Source organism: Rousettus aegyptiacus, unplaced genomic scaffold (assembly GCF_014176215.1).
Source record: "Rousettus aegyptiacus isolate mRouAeg1 unplaced genomic scaffold, mRouAeg1.p scaffold_m13_p_3, whole genome shotgun sequence".
Classification (NCBI taxonomy): Eukaryota; Metazoa; Chordata; class Mammalia; order Chiroptera; family Pteropodidae; genus Rousettus; species Rousettus aegyptiacus.
In genome coordinates this window covers 47,389,376-47,402,923 of record NW_023416306.1, presented here as the reverse complement: position 1 = coordinate 47,402,923, position 13,548 = coordinate 47,389,376, and the positions used below count along the sequence as shown (strand labels likewise).

General features: G+C 43.2%; 1 protein-coding gene across 7 annotated transcripts in view; it reads right to left on the bottom strand.

Moving 5' to 3' along the window:
- SMARCA2 (SWI/SNF related, matrix associated, actin dependent regulator of chromatin, subfamily a, member 2) overlaps positions 1 to 13,548 on the bottom strand; it is a 182,586-nt gene that overhangs the window by 149,901 nt on the left and 19,137 nt on the right. The window contains exon 1 of one of the 7 annotated variants that reach the window (XM_016162637.2): positions 8,040 to 8,171. The exons of 1 other annotated variant lie outside the window; for it this stretch is intronic. The gene's annotated coding sequence lies outside the window, so the exon portion shown is untranslated. Of the gene's footprint in view, positions 1 to 5,683; positions 6,081 to 6,255; positions 6,736 to 7,029; positions 7,152 to 7,304; positions 7,422 to 7,465; positions 7,700 to 8,039; positions 8,172 to 13,548 lie in introns of those variants that run through there. 5 more of the 7 variants (XM_016162643.2, XM_016162641.2, XM_016162642.2 and 2 more) reach the window with 5 other exon arrangements.

Below are 13,548 nucleotides of genomic sequence, written 5' to 3'. Positions count from 1 at the left end.
GTGCACAATATGATTTGTGCCACAGATAAAGTCAACATTATACATTGTGGGACCAAAACTCCAGAAAAGCACGGAAAACATTTTTTTCTTGTGGTTATCCATGTCAGTGTACCATTCAAAGTCGAATGTGTTTTAAAAAGGGGTTGGATAAAAAGCTGGCCCTGTTTGTTGGGCTTCAGTGAACTCTTCATCATTCAGTCAAGGAAACAAATTAGGATGTAAGCTACTGCCTTCACTTTAAATAAACTGCCTTGGGACCGTCCTTGCCCAGAGTTAGACCTGGCAAAGGCTGAGAGGCAGCTCTGTGCAAGACAGAAGGTAACAACAAACTCTGCAGTGGCTAATTAGTGCCCCACGATTCCCAGGTACAGCCTCACAGGAACCTGGCTCTTAACATTATCACCCTGGAGATACCATGCGTTGTCTTCTTCCAAGAGTTTACCTGCGATACAATTTGATGACCTCCTCAGTGAGGACAGCCAATGTTTCCACAAGGGAAAAATTCCTTTAAAAATCACATTCATGAGAAAAGCCAAAGCACTAGAAAACCTCTCAATGAAAAAAGCACCTGAGCAGAGAGCATCCCTCTAACCTAGGACTCACTTCCTTTGGCAGTTATAAAGGTCACCATGGATAACTATTCCTTTGAAAATTCAGTTGAATCCAGACTGCTAGGCAATGGGTCAAAATCTAACCAAACAAACCAAACCAACAAAACCTAGTTTTGAAGCATGACTCTCTGCAGCGTACTTACTGTCCTTGATTTTCCTAAGTTCTGTTAGCCTCCTTTTCAAGGCAACTTCATTTGGGATGCTAGTAAGAATTAAAGCTAGCAACTTCTTTCTGTCTGCTAATATAATTTTATTTATACTTTAAACATATAAAATAGTCTGAAATACATGCTTTAAAAACTTTTCAGGTTGAGATGGCACACTGTGACTTAGCACTAAAACTCGAACATTATATGCTGAAGAAGCCCTGGTTGTGTGATGAGCTTTAATATGCCCCACTTGCTCTAACTTTCATAGTAGCAACAAAAATTCAGGAAGAAATGGATAATGGTAATTTATGATGTTAACATGCCATTTAAAAAAATCACCATGTAGTTTATTTTACTTCTGAGCTTCAAGTTCTTCATCTACAAAATAGGCATAATAATGGGCGTCTATAACCTCAATTTTGATATGACTCAAATAAAATATTACAAACCAAGACCTCTGATGAGCTATCATATAAAAAGTGTACTTTATCCAAAGGATCCTTCTAAAGGCTTTAATTTCAACCCTGAAAATACATCCGCAACCTGCCAATTTAATCTAAAATAATTTTTGTTCATGAATTCTCTTGCTCAAAACTTTTGAGAGACAAGCCTCCAATACCCACTGGATAAAATATTTATGCTTTAGCCCGGAAGTCAAGTCTTTCTACCACCTGCAACTTTATCTTTTGAAAATTCTACCCCACTGGAACCTCTTGCCCTGGGCAACCAGGTCAAAACTGGTTTATTAGTCTTCCAACAGATTCTCCATGCTCAGTCCCTGTGATCTTGGGTCTTCTTCTGATCTCAGAAGATCACAATCCACCACCCCCACTCATGCCCTCCAACAGCAGTAGCAACCCTATCTCATCTCCAAGGCCTTATCTATGCCATGGACCCAAGAGAGCTCACCCTGATCGCTCCGTGTATCATGCAGCCTGTACAGTTTACTATCTGCTGTTCATGTGTTTACATATTCAGGTACAGTCTTTAAAACACACAAATTCTCAACTGTAGGCCATTTATTTTTTTTCCGAATTACAGACTTCGTTTAATAGCATTTTAGAACATGCAGGAATACAGCACAATGGCAAACTATAAAAGAGTTGTAAATATTTTCAAAGCTATTAAATGTCCAGTTGAAAAGCACCAGAGGGAAGATGGGAGAGGACTCTCCTCATGGATATTGGACTTCTAAGTTTAATGATTTAACTCCCAGTGGGATGGTAAAAACTAGAATATACATCAAGTAGGTTAGGAAATATACAATCATCCTAAGCAAGAAAAACACAATCTAAATACAAACTAATATAGGATTTTCCTTGGACTACTATTAACCTATAAACCACCAATACCCCAACCCTGTTTGGTCAGAGGTATTTTTTTCTGTTTAAGCATCTTTAACTCCCAGATTCTGAATTCCGTTAAAAAGGGACGAGGGGGAGGGAGATTATAATTATATTTAATGGTTTTTTAAACTTTAAATTTATTTCAACTTCTGTGGATTTCATTTGATATACAAAAGGCCATATTTAAATTAGGTCAGTTTCTGAAGTTTCTAAAACACTAGTGTTTGTTTAGAGGTAGATGATATGTTGATATTAAGACTGATGCTTAAGTTGATCTTATATAACTAAAACTACAATAGAATATTGCTATATTTTTAAAGTTTTTAAATCATAGAGGCATATAGCCTGATTAAAATCGTCTAAATGTTCTCAAAGTCTTATATATCTAATAAAACATGGTAATTCATAGTAGGCTTCAGGTACATAATATGTTATTAATACATTATATATCCATATATATAATACATTATATAAATCCAGAAGTCTGAAAGGGTACCACTTATGTCAACATTTAGCCAAAAATCCTGTATTCCAGATCTAAAAAATCATTCCAGATGAGTAATTAATGAGTTGACTTGTAACTGTTTTTTATATCCAACATTCAAAAGACCTAGCTATTTAGCCGCTAAATTTTGTCAGCTCTATATGTGTTGCTAAAGTATAATTATGCAAGTATCCTTGACTATACCTTTAAAATTGCTATTACTTAAAGGCCCTCTCTAACATATCCTGAATACTTTAGGGAAAGTGCTAATTAATATAAGAAAAAATGAAGTCATAATGAACAGTATTAAATTGTAAAGTTTTCCAAACCTGGATTGCTAGATTCCATTTAATTAGTGATAGATAAGATATATCTTAGGCAAATAAATATGCTATCTTTCACAATGACTCAGGCAAAAGTAAGTTTTAGACTCCTATGTTTCCTAGTAAATATAAAGTCACGATTTTCTATGTAGAAAAAATAAACGCCCCAGACCTTCCTAAATACTCTACCAAATAACTTACCACCATCTGTACTTTTTATTACCAACACTTATGGAATGACCCATGACTTTACTAACTGTCTAGAGATTAAATTTCCATAAAACAAACTCTTCCAAAGATGACAGAAAAGTCAGCATCCTGTATTGGTCGAAAACAATCAGAACGCATTTAAGGAAATGGAGCAATTAAGAAGACAGTCCTTTAACATAAAAAAAAAAATTAATAATAATAATAAAAAAAACAAGTAACCAAAAAAAAATCAGAAGGAGCTGCCAAATGTAGCTTTTTACATTAAGGAAATTTTCTCATCTGTTCACCAGAAGTACCGGAGAAATGTAACTCATTAATAGAGAGCTTTCTAAGGCCACTCATGTTAAGCAACAAACTGTCCATGACTTCCCTTAAAACTATCTTGACCAGAAACCCTGAGAATCAAAACTGGTGGTTAAATCAGGTCCTACCAACACACCCTCAATAATCTAGTGCTGGGAAACACTACTTGGCATTAGGTTTGTGATAATTCAGTTGTTCTCATGGCAGCATGTCAAGATGTCTTACGGAACATCTAAAAGCTGCTGACCTAGGAAAGTTTGACAAACAAAGCCCTGTTTACAAAGGAAGACTTCTAAAGAAAAAAAAAAAAACATAAAAACACTGGAGAACAGCATCACTTTTATAATTTATGAAAGTTTTCTCTTTTATGGTCTTGCTCCAATATATAATAAACCTTTAAAATGAAATGTCAAAAATATTACAGTAATATAAGGGGTATTCCAATTATCTCCTAAAAAATAATGGGATGTGCTTTTATACTCATCTGTAAAATGACATTTTAAAATTAAAGGAAAAAAGTGTTAAATAATTATTTGTCAAAGTCTTCTAGTTATACTGTCAAAAATATTTTAAACAGAATTCAAGCATTAACAATATAACTCAAACACAGGCACTTTTTTTTGTCAATTTCAAGCCTCAGGTGTTGGTCAAAGCACCTTTCAAGAAACTTGACGAGAAATGCTCAAAAACCGCTTTAAAAACGAACAAAAGAAAAGATCTAAGGCTGCTTTGAACACACTCTTGCGGTGAATATTTTCTGTGAAACACCACAGTGCAGCTACTCCCAAAGCTGGGATGTAACTCATAAGAGAAAGGCTGCATTGAAAGAAGCACTCCATCACCTCTGCCAATTCTTCAAGGGTTCTGATACCCCAAACTCCTATTTTCTTTTACAATGTTCTTTACCAATATAGTATCTCTCTTTAATGCCTCAAGGAGAGCCGACCTCAGTCTACAAGTTTGTCAGGGTTATTTTTTTCCCCTCAGTCCACTTCAATATCTTTTGTAGCTAATATCTTTCCAGGAGCCAACATTTGAGTTGCCAGAGAGCTCTTTTAAAAAAAAAAAGTCCAGGAGAAGAAAAGGGCAATTAGATTCCTAAAAGTGTGCTCAATTTGCATAACAATGCACCAACTTGAATTCCAACCAGCCACACCTCTTAACACTTCACCAGTGTGCTTGCAGTAGGCTGGAAGTCTACCAAACCTACTGTTGGCAAACAAGCCTCCGGTAGTGATCCCCCAAATAAATGATGGAAAATATTACGGAAAACAACCCAAAGTACATATGTAAGTACACACACACGCACTGGGCATGGCTTTTATTTTAGTACAACTCTCCGAGGTTTTTGAGCTTTAGTGGTTGGACAGGAATTTACTCCTCAACATGCAAACGACAATATTTCTGCTCACACAAGCATACTGTCCCTATAAGCATGGCACAACCAGGTGTATGTAAATAAGTCCTCCGAAATGGAAGTTTAAAATTTACCTCTGCTATTGGTAAGCACAGACGTTAAAAATAATCACTCGATGCAGTAGACAAATGTATTCTTAATGTCCTATGTTCTAACACTACACACTACACATACTTGAGAATACAGCCTACATAATGACAATGATGACCCTCTCCAGCAAATAATAAACCGGGTCACTTTGCTTTTTCGAAAGCACCAACCTCCACCAGGTTAGGGAGGGGGGGGGAAGCAACAACCTTGCAAAACTCTCCCAAAAGTTATATAAACAAAGGAGGGGAGAAGCCCAGAATGGGCTTTGCACCCATGTGCTACTAAAATTACATAACAGCCGGTGCAGACATTAAAGAAGGAATGAATCTGCACAACACCCCCACTTCCCTCGACTTGTGAGCCAGTCTCCTTCTCTTAAAAAATCCGAACGCTTAGCAAGACCAAGTGGATAACTCTGAACACTTATTTATTGCTGGAGTAAATCCTGCAAGAGTTAGAGGCACGTTTAGGCCCGAAGTTTGAATGTGCAACAGCCCCAGGGCGCTGCGACTCCACTCTCCGGAACCGCAGGAGAAAACTGACAAGCGACAGCGGCCAACAAGGCCTTCTTCCCCCGCACGATGCCTCCCGCTGGAAAGTTTTCCACGCGATCGATAGGAGGGCAAGGAGCCGGTTTTCCCCCCGCCTGCCTGACTTTGCAGGAAAAGCGAGCCGGGAGACCTGAGGGAGCCAGCAGGGAAAGTGCTGGAAAGCTCTGCACAGCGAGCAGAGGCGGCGAAGGCTTCTTACCTGGAGGACGCGGAACAAAAAGAGGAGCAGGGCTCGCCGAGCCTGTAGTGGCTGTGCCGCCCGCCACCCGAAGCGAGTGTCCCCGCCCGAGCACTAGGCCCGCACCGCAGCCCGCGGCCCGGCCCCCGCCGCCGCTTCCTCCCTCGCGCGCGTCATGTCACGGCGATCAAACATGTCTGTGTGCGCTTCGTTGCTGTGACTTCCTGATTCTCTGCCGCTCGCGCGCGCACACTCACACTCACAGACACACGCACACACCATCCCAACCAGCTGCCGCCACCAAACCTAGCCTTGTCTTCCAGGGGCTTCGGGGGAGGGCACGGGCAAGCTGCCCGCGCCCCTGCTCGCGACTCACTGGCCCCGGCGCGCGCAACACACACACACTCACGCGCAGACACACTCGCGCTGGCCCCGAGGGCGCGGAGACGCGAGCAGCGGGAGCTCGCCGCCCCCTCCTACCCCCCACCCTACTTAGCCGCCCTGCCAAACTTTTTTTTCCTGCCTGATCCGCGTCCAACTTCCCTCCATCCCCACCCCCCATCCCCCAGCAGTCCAGCCAACCCCGCGCTCACCAGGATCCGCCGCAAACTGCAACCCGGATAAAAATAATAATGCAATCCAGGCGGCGGGGGTAGGGGCAAGCGCGCAGACACTGGCAGGAGGCGATTTCCCCGCGTGTACCGGAAACCGGCCCGAGTGCCCAGACCAGAGTGCTGGTATCTTCTGGATCCTGCACTGCTGCCCCCGGCCGCTCGCCGTGCAACTGCGCCCAGGGTGCAAGGCCTGGTACCGGACACCCGGGGGCATTGGGCTCCGTGTGCGCCCCGCAGCCGGAGAAGCCTAGGGGCTGGAGCGCCGGACCGGTTATTTAGGGAAGTGCATCGCGACACCTTTGCGGATGGCATGGCCGTGTTTTGCAACGCAAACGGGAGGAGGGAAGACAGCAGGATGGAGGGGAGAGTAGAGGAAGGGGTAAGCCGGGTTGGGATGGGAATAAAGCAACTCGAAAGCAGGGAACGAGAAAGAAGGGGTGCGTGTCATCTTTGGGAGGAGGCTCCCACCTGGTCTCCCAGCCTCCGGCCCTCGCCCCCCATTCCCACTCCACCCCCCGCCAATCCCCTAAAGCCCTTCCCCTTCTCCAGCGAACGCCACAGCCGCTGCCCGGGTGCGCGCGGGTCCTGTTTGTGACAGAGAGGATTATCCGGATCATGGCCACCCGGCCCGCAGCCACCGTGGTTCTCCCGGGCCCCAGAGCGCCCCTAGCACCCAGACGATTTGGGGCGCCCTACGCCTGCGGTTCCCGCGGCTCAAGCGAGGAGGAAGAGGGAAAGCAAAACAAAACAAACCCGGGGAGGAGAAGGGCAGGGTAACTGTGCCCGACTGGCACCTCCGACCTCCTTCTGTGCATCGTCCCTCACTCCCTCCTTCCCATCAGAGAGGCCCGGGCCGAACACCCCGAACTTCAACACCCAAGCCCGCGCGGCCGCCAGGACGCCCTCAGAGCCCCGGGCTCAGCCCCAGGGCAGCCCCTTTCTCTAAAGGCCTGCCCACTGGTCAGCATTCCCATCCCCGCCCGAGAGAACGCGCAAAGTGGAGGTGACACCTCCGATGCCGCACGCACCGGCCCGGCAGCGGTGGCAGCCGCCTCCTCGGCGCACCAGCTCAGGCTTCTCCCGCCGCGATCCGCTCGGGTCTCCGCAGCCGGAGCTCTTTAAACAAGTCCCCGGGAAGCGGGTTACAGCCGCGTTCGTTGGCGCCCCGCTGCCAGCCCGTGCTCCTTGCCTTTCTCTCCCGCTCCACTTCCAACTCTTCCGAGGAGGACTGCTCGGGATGAATTGTCGCGTTTCCATCCTCCTCCCCTATCCTCCTGCCTCACCTCCTTTCTCCCCCCTATAGCTTTTAAGGGGATGGGGCGGGGGGTGGATTGCAACCTTGCCGAGAGTGTGTGTTGCAACCTTGAGTTGGCAGCGCATCGCTGACTGCCTACTCAGGGTCAAGGCAATGGTTTGTTGGGAATCCCCCCTCCCCCTTGCCGCCTTGAAGTAGTAATTACTACTGTTATTATTAGAACAGCAAGGTTCGGTTGAAACTTTCCCGTTTCTTCCACCGCCGCCCGGTGCTGTCGTTAGAGCATTCCACCTGAGGCCCGCGAGGAGGAGGCGGGCTTTTTTGTTGTTGTGGCGGTTGGCCCGCCTGTTTGTTTTGGTCTCCGTGCATGCACAATAAATAATAATTAGGATAATAATGAATAATCCTCAGAGAAGGCGGCGCGGTGCCGGAGGGGTTTGTGCGGCGGCTGCAGCCGGGAGGCCGGAGGGAGGAGAAAGAGGAGAAAGGAGTTGTAAGTTATATTTACCTTGCTCGCGAGGAGTGTGCTGGCTGAATCTCTTCCCTCTCTGAGTCACCCAGAGTACAGAAACGGAGGGAGAGAGGACTAGATTATGAATATGACTTCATTGATGACAGCCATCCCCTCCTCTTCCTAAACTCGGGCTCCGCCCCGCGTCCCACCCTCGCCGCCTCCACGGGCGCCGGAAGACGCGCCGCAGTTGGCCCCGCGCGCCGCTCCTCCCTGCCCTCCCCGGCGCGGGTTGGCAGGAAGCGCCTGTCACTCGCCAGGCTCAGCGACTCCGGGAGCTCGTGGGGAAGAAGGGGGCGGTGTGCAAGAATGTGGACCGAGACAGCTCTACTGTATGCGTGGATCCGTGTGTGTCTGCAAGGCGCCGGCTCTCGGGCCGTGTTTGTGCCTGGAGCAGAGAAACTGCGCAGGACGCAGAAAGCCCCAAGCCTTGATGGAGTTGGGCGCCTGTTATCCCTCTTCCGGCAAACCTCTTGCAGGGGCGCTGCCAGGCTCCAGGAAGGCTGGAGTAACAGGGGAGGCAAAGCGAAAGGGAGGGCAGCGTAGTAATAGCGTATAGTAGTTTGGGGGTATGTGAAGAAGGTGCTGGAATTTAACTGTGCCTTCGCCAGCCAGAGCAAGCCTGCAGAAGGAAGGGGAGGGGACAGGGGAATGGCTCCGAGTGGCACCAAAGCTGTTAGTGGCACAGTGATGACCGCGGAGTGGGGAGTAGGGGGGAGAGGCATTGCCTTGCAGGCTGAAACTTTTTCTCGCTCCCCGCGCCCCCAACCCGAGGTGTAATTACAAATCGGCTTTCTTTCCCCGCCCCTCCCCCTGTAAAAAGGGAGGCGGGCACAAAGAACATTCCTGCTAAATCTGCCTCCCTTCTAAAAGACAGCAAGCTTCCAAATGCCAAAGAGGGAAAAACAACTGAGAGGCTTAACTCCTTCTAAATAAACAAACCCGCCCTAACCTCTCTGTTTACTTTGTGGACCAGACACAGCACTTTGACCTTCCCTCACCTGTCATCTTCATGTAAAATATAAACAAAAATTTGGAAAAACAACCCTGTAGGGGCGGGGAGGGTGGGTTAGGGGGCAGTTGAAGCATGGAATCTGCTTTTGATTTAAGAAAGGGAATAAATTTCATATTCTCTACAGACTATAGAATCTTCCACCCCACATTTAAGACCAATTAAAGCTACAAACAGTAATCTGCTGGCACTTTGTGGTTTTGAGACCTCTTGTTCCAATTTTCCTTGAAATATAGTTATTTTGCAGGAGGAATAGGTCAATGTTTGCTAAGACAATTTTATTTTTAGTTTTATGAAGTGTGAAAGAATGTTAGATTTTAAATCAGCGGCCTATTATTTTAGACTCAGATTAATGTAGGTGCTTGCTTTTTAAAATTAAAACTGGTCCTATACAGTAGTGTTCTGAAAAGTGTGATTTATCCTTTTTTTGTAATGTAATGGCTTAAATTAGTCATTCAAAGTGCACTGTGACTACTTCGTTGAGAATTTTTCCCCCTAGAGTAAAATCCTATTTTAAGACCATTTTACTGTTGCCAAATTGACTCTATTTGAGCAATCCCGTCTGAAATGCAGTTCTAGGATGCTTAAAAGTATGTACTGTATACCTTGAAGACATGAAGCAATGAAAAAACAATTGTTGCATGTGGTCATTAAGTGGCAAGAATCGTTTACTTTGCTGGTCCACTGCTGGTCAGAAGCAGAATCTGCAAGGGGCAACGGGCACCATTTTCAGGGAGCTAGGAGTGTCAGCGATCACCCACCTTGTTTTTCTAAGGCCTTGTACTTGCTTATCAACTTTAACTTCATAATTTTATGTCTATCCCAAAGTCAACCTCATGACAACAAAATATAACACATCTAAGGTAAATAGGATATAGTATGTGTTGAAGAATCTTTTGTAGGACTTCTTTTTCTGCCTGAGGATATGCTAGTATAACTTAAGGGGGAAATACAGAACCAGAAATCTTAAACAAAATTAATAATGTAGTAAAAGTATAATTTCTGCCTATTAAATTGCAACTAATAATATAACCAGATAACCTAGTTGTCTATAAAAGGGCTTTAACCTAATGGCAAGACTCATTACATTAGGTAATATGCTTTAATTTGGGGGTGGCTAATTTGTTTCCCTCACATGCCATGTTTTCGGAAATTGATGACTTTACCATAATTTCCTCGTGAATTAGTGCCCTTAATCCCTTTAAGATTCTACCTCCAACTGCCATGCCAAATTTCAAAAAGAGAACAATCATCTTAGTAAGAAACTGGAGGAAGAGATTGGTCATTTCTTCTGGAATTTTGTCAGAAGTAAAAAACACTCCCTTTGTTACATACATATATTTTTCAGCTGATATAAAATTTTGATGCACTACCTAGAGGGATGAGTATCTATATATTACATGCACAACTATGGGAATTTAAAAATAAAATCTATCATTGGGAGCAGAGATTAAATATAGATATTCCATCTCCTTTTCCCTTCATGTTGGTCTAAGAAAGCACCACCTTTTCCCTTCAAGTCTTTCCTCTAAAGACTTATCTTGTTTGTAGCTTGCACTGCATCAAGTAGAAATTTTATAAAACAAGACCTACACTCAGGAGAAATGAAAAGGCAACACCATTGACTCGTTACGAAAAGAAGATTGTACAACATACAGCATGAGCTTCATCTCTGAGGTAAAGCAAAATTTAACAACTGATGTCAAGGAGAAAAAAATGATGCAGTTCTTTTGTTTTGCAGAAAATCACATAAAAGCAAATGTGGTTGGAGGCTAATAGGACTCTGGGAGGATATGTTCACATGCTATATTCACATGAAGATTTTCCTTTAGGACTTTGATAAGTCATAATATATTCTGCAAACTTGCTTTTCTCTTTCTAGTTTGCAATCAAGGGACAGAAGTATTGTTTATTTGTTTGTTTGTTTTTCATCATTGTATGGTCACATTCACTTCTTAGGTAAGTCTGCTATGGTTGCCATTCTACAGAGAGTAGATATTGGGTTTGAAAATTGATATCTAGCTACAACACCCTTACGAAGAAAATTTCCATGCACAAAGTTAGGAAGCTTCTAGTTCCACCAGGCAAACTGTTAACGCTGACTGAGATGTTGCCTAGCTTCAAACAGGAGCAGGTAAGACATTGAGAGAATGAGTACCTCTCTGCAGTCATGGAAACTAAACTTTGACAAAGTGAATCAGCCAACATTTAATTTAGTGAAGAGTTTAGAATTAGCAAGTAAATTTATTTCAGAAATAAACGCTCCTCTCTTTTCTTTTTTCCATTTAACAATCTCAGTAGATTTTGTTTTTCCACAATTACTCCTCCAAAATACCACCTCAATTCTTTTTGTGATCATATTACTCTCTAGGTTAAAAGCCTTTGTCTATTCCCAATCCATTATATGATAAATTTCAGCTTTCTTAGTGTGTCATCCAAGGCAGTACATAGACAGATCTCTGTCAGCCTTGTTGATTTTCCCCCAAATGCCTGAGCTCTGGAAACCTGGTCTACCTGCTGGTTCCTAAGGGGTGATATTGGACTTACTTTCCTCTGATGGAAATACAGGACCCCAGTATACACCCTTCAAAACTCGGCTATGGCCCAGCATTCTTCCAGGGCCCCTCATTGCCCTCCTCTGGCCAAGGAAACCACTTATCCTACTCTGCTCCCTTAGCAACCAGGGTACATGGCTATCACAGCATTACAGCCATTATCACTTTGATGGGATTAGTTGCTATCCTCAACTAGATGGTTGATGCCTAGAGGGTATAGAGCAAGTTCAATTCATCTTTGAAACTTAAAGCAATCAACTGGATGCCTAGAACATTGTATGGTAGTCCAGCCCCCCCACACACGCACCCGCCCCTGCCCACATCTGTGGTTTTTCTTTCTGTGGTTTCAGTCACCCACAGTTAACCTTGGTCCAAAAATATTAAATAAGAAATTCCAGAAGTAAACAATGCATAAGTTTAAAATTGCATGCCATTCTAAGTAGTGCAGTGAAACTTCATGCAGTCCTGCTCTGTTCCACCCAGGATATGAACCTTCCCTTTGTTTGGCGTTTCCACCTTGTACACATTTCCCATCTGTTAGTCACTTAGTAGCTTTCTAAATTATCAGGTGGACTGTTGCAGTTTTGCAGTGCTTATGTTCAAGAGACTCTTATTTTACTTAATAATGGCCCCAAAGTACAATAGTGATTTTGGCTATTTGGATAAGCCAAAGAGAAGCCATATAATGCTTCCTTTAAGTGAAAAGGTATGTATGTATAGGAAAACATATATGTAGGGTTCAGTGTTATCTGTGGTTTGGGGCATCAACTGGGGGTTTTGGAACATTCTCATGGGTAAAGGGGGACTACTGTATACTGTTTTAAAAATTATATTGACTGAAAGGATGAGAGCTCTATATTAAAACTATGACAGAGAATTTAGTGGGTCTTTCTATTACTGATTATCATGTTAATGAACATGATTACTAAGTGTTCTGAAGCTTTATGTTATTTTCCAAGCTGAAAATGCTGGTATGTTTTTGGTGTTTTGTTTTATTTTGGTTTGGTTTGATTTGTTTTGTTTCAGAATGGCACAGAGAAGGTGGGAGGTAAGGAGAAGCAACAGCTCTTTCAGTCAAATAAAGAACTTCGAGAGGAGTTTTTGTTTGGATTTTAAATTAGTCTCAGAATAACATGAGTGCTTACATGGCAATTGTGTAATAGAGTAGTAGTTATTATAATAGCAGCTCTCTTTTATTTATTTTTTAATCATCTACTAGAATTTGTGGAGAGACCTTTACATATGCCATGTCATTCACTTAACACTATGAGATATGTGATATTATCCCCATTTTACAGACAAGGAAGCTGAAAGGCAGTAAGCAATTTGCCTAAGGCAGAGATCTCCAAAGTAGAGTGGGCAAGATAATTCATCTTGCTGTGGGAAGAATGTTAGAAATTCTTTTTCCTTAATGATTAAAAAATGTAATGATGTAATGACCCAAAAAAAGAGAGAGAGATTTATAAATGTTTATTATGCTCATTTAACCTAGCATCTTTACACGGTCCCAAATAAACTGGTCTTGTACCAATAATTTTATCTGAGGAATACTTACAGAGGAGCAGGGCCACTAGCAGCGGAGTGACAGTGATGCTCCCTCTGGTTCATTCACTTTCAGGGCATTGGCATCGCCTAAAGTTTAATACTTCCACAGATTATATCGTCTGATTTTAACCAATCAACCCTCTTATTTGGAAAACAAGTGGCTTTAAAAGGATTCCTTCAAAGAAATCAAAGGTAGAGATAAATCTGATAATGCAAAGTATAGGCGAATCAAAGAGTTCTTTGTCAACCATATTGTAAGGTGAAAACAATGACAGTCTAATTAGATCTGATAAGATATAGGTCAAAAACATTCACAGTTATCCAAGACTGTTTGAAATTTGGCTTTATGTTAATGATAAATTCTGACCTAAACATATATTTTGCCTTGAGATAT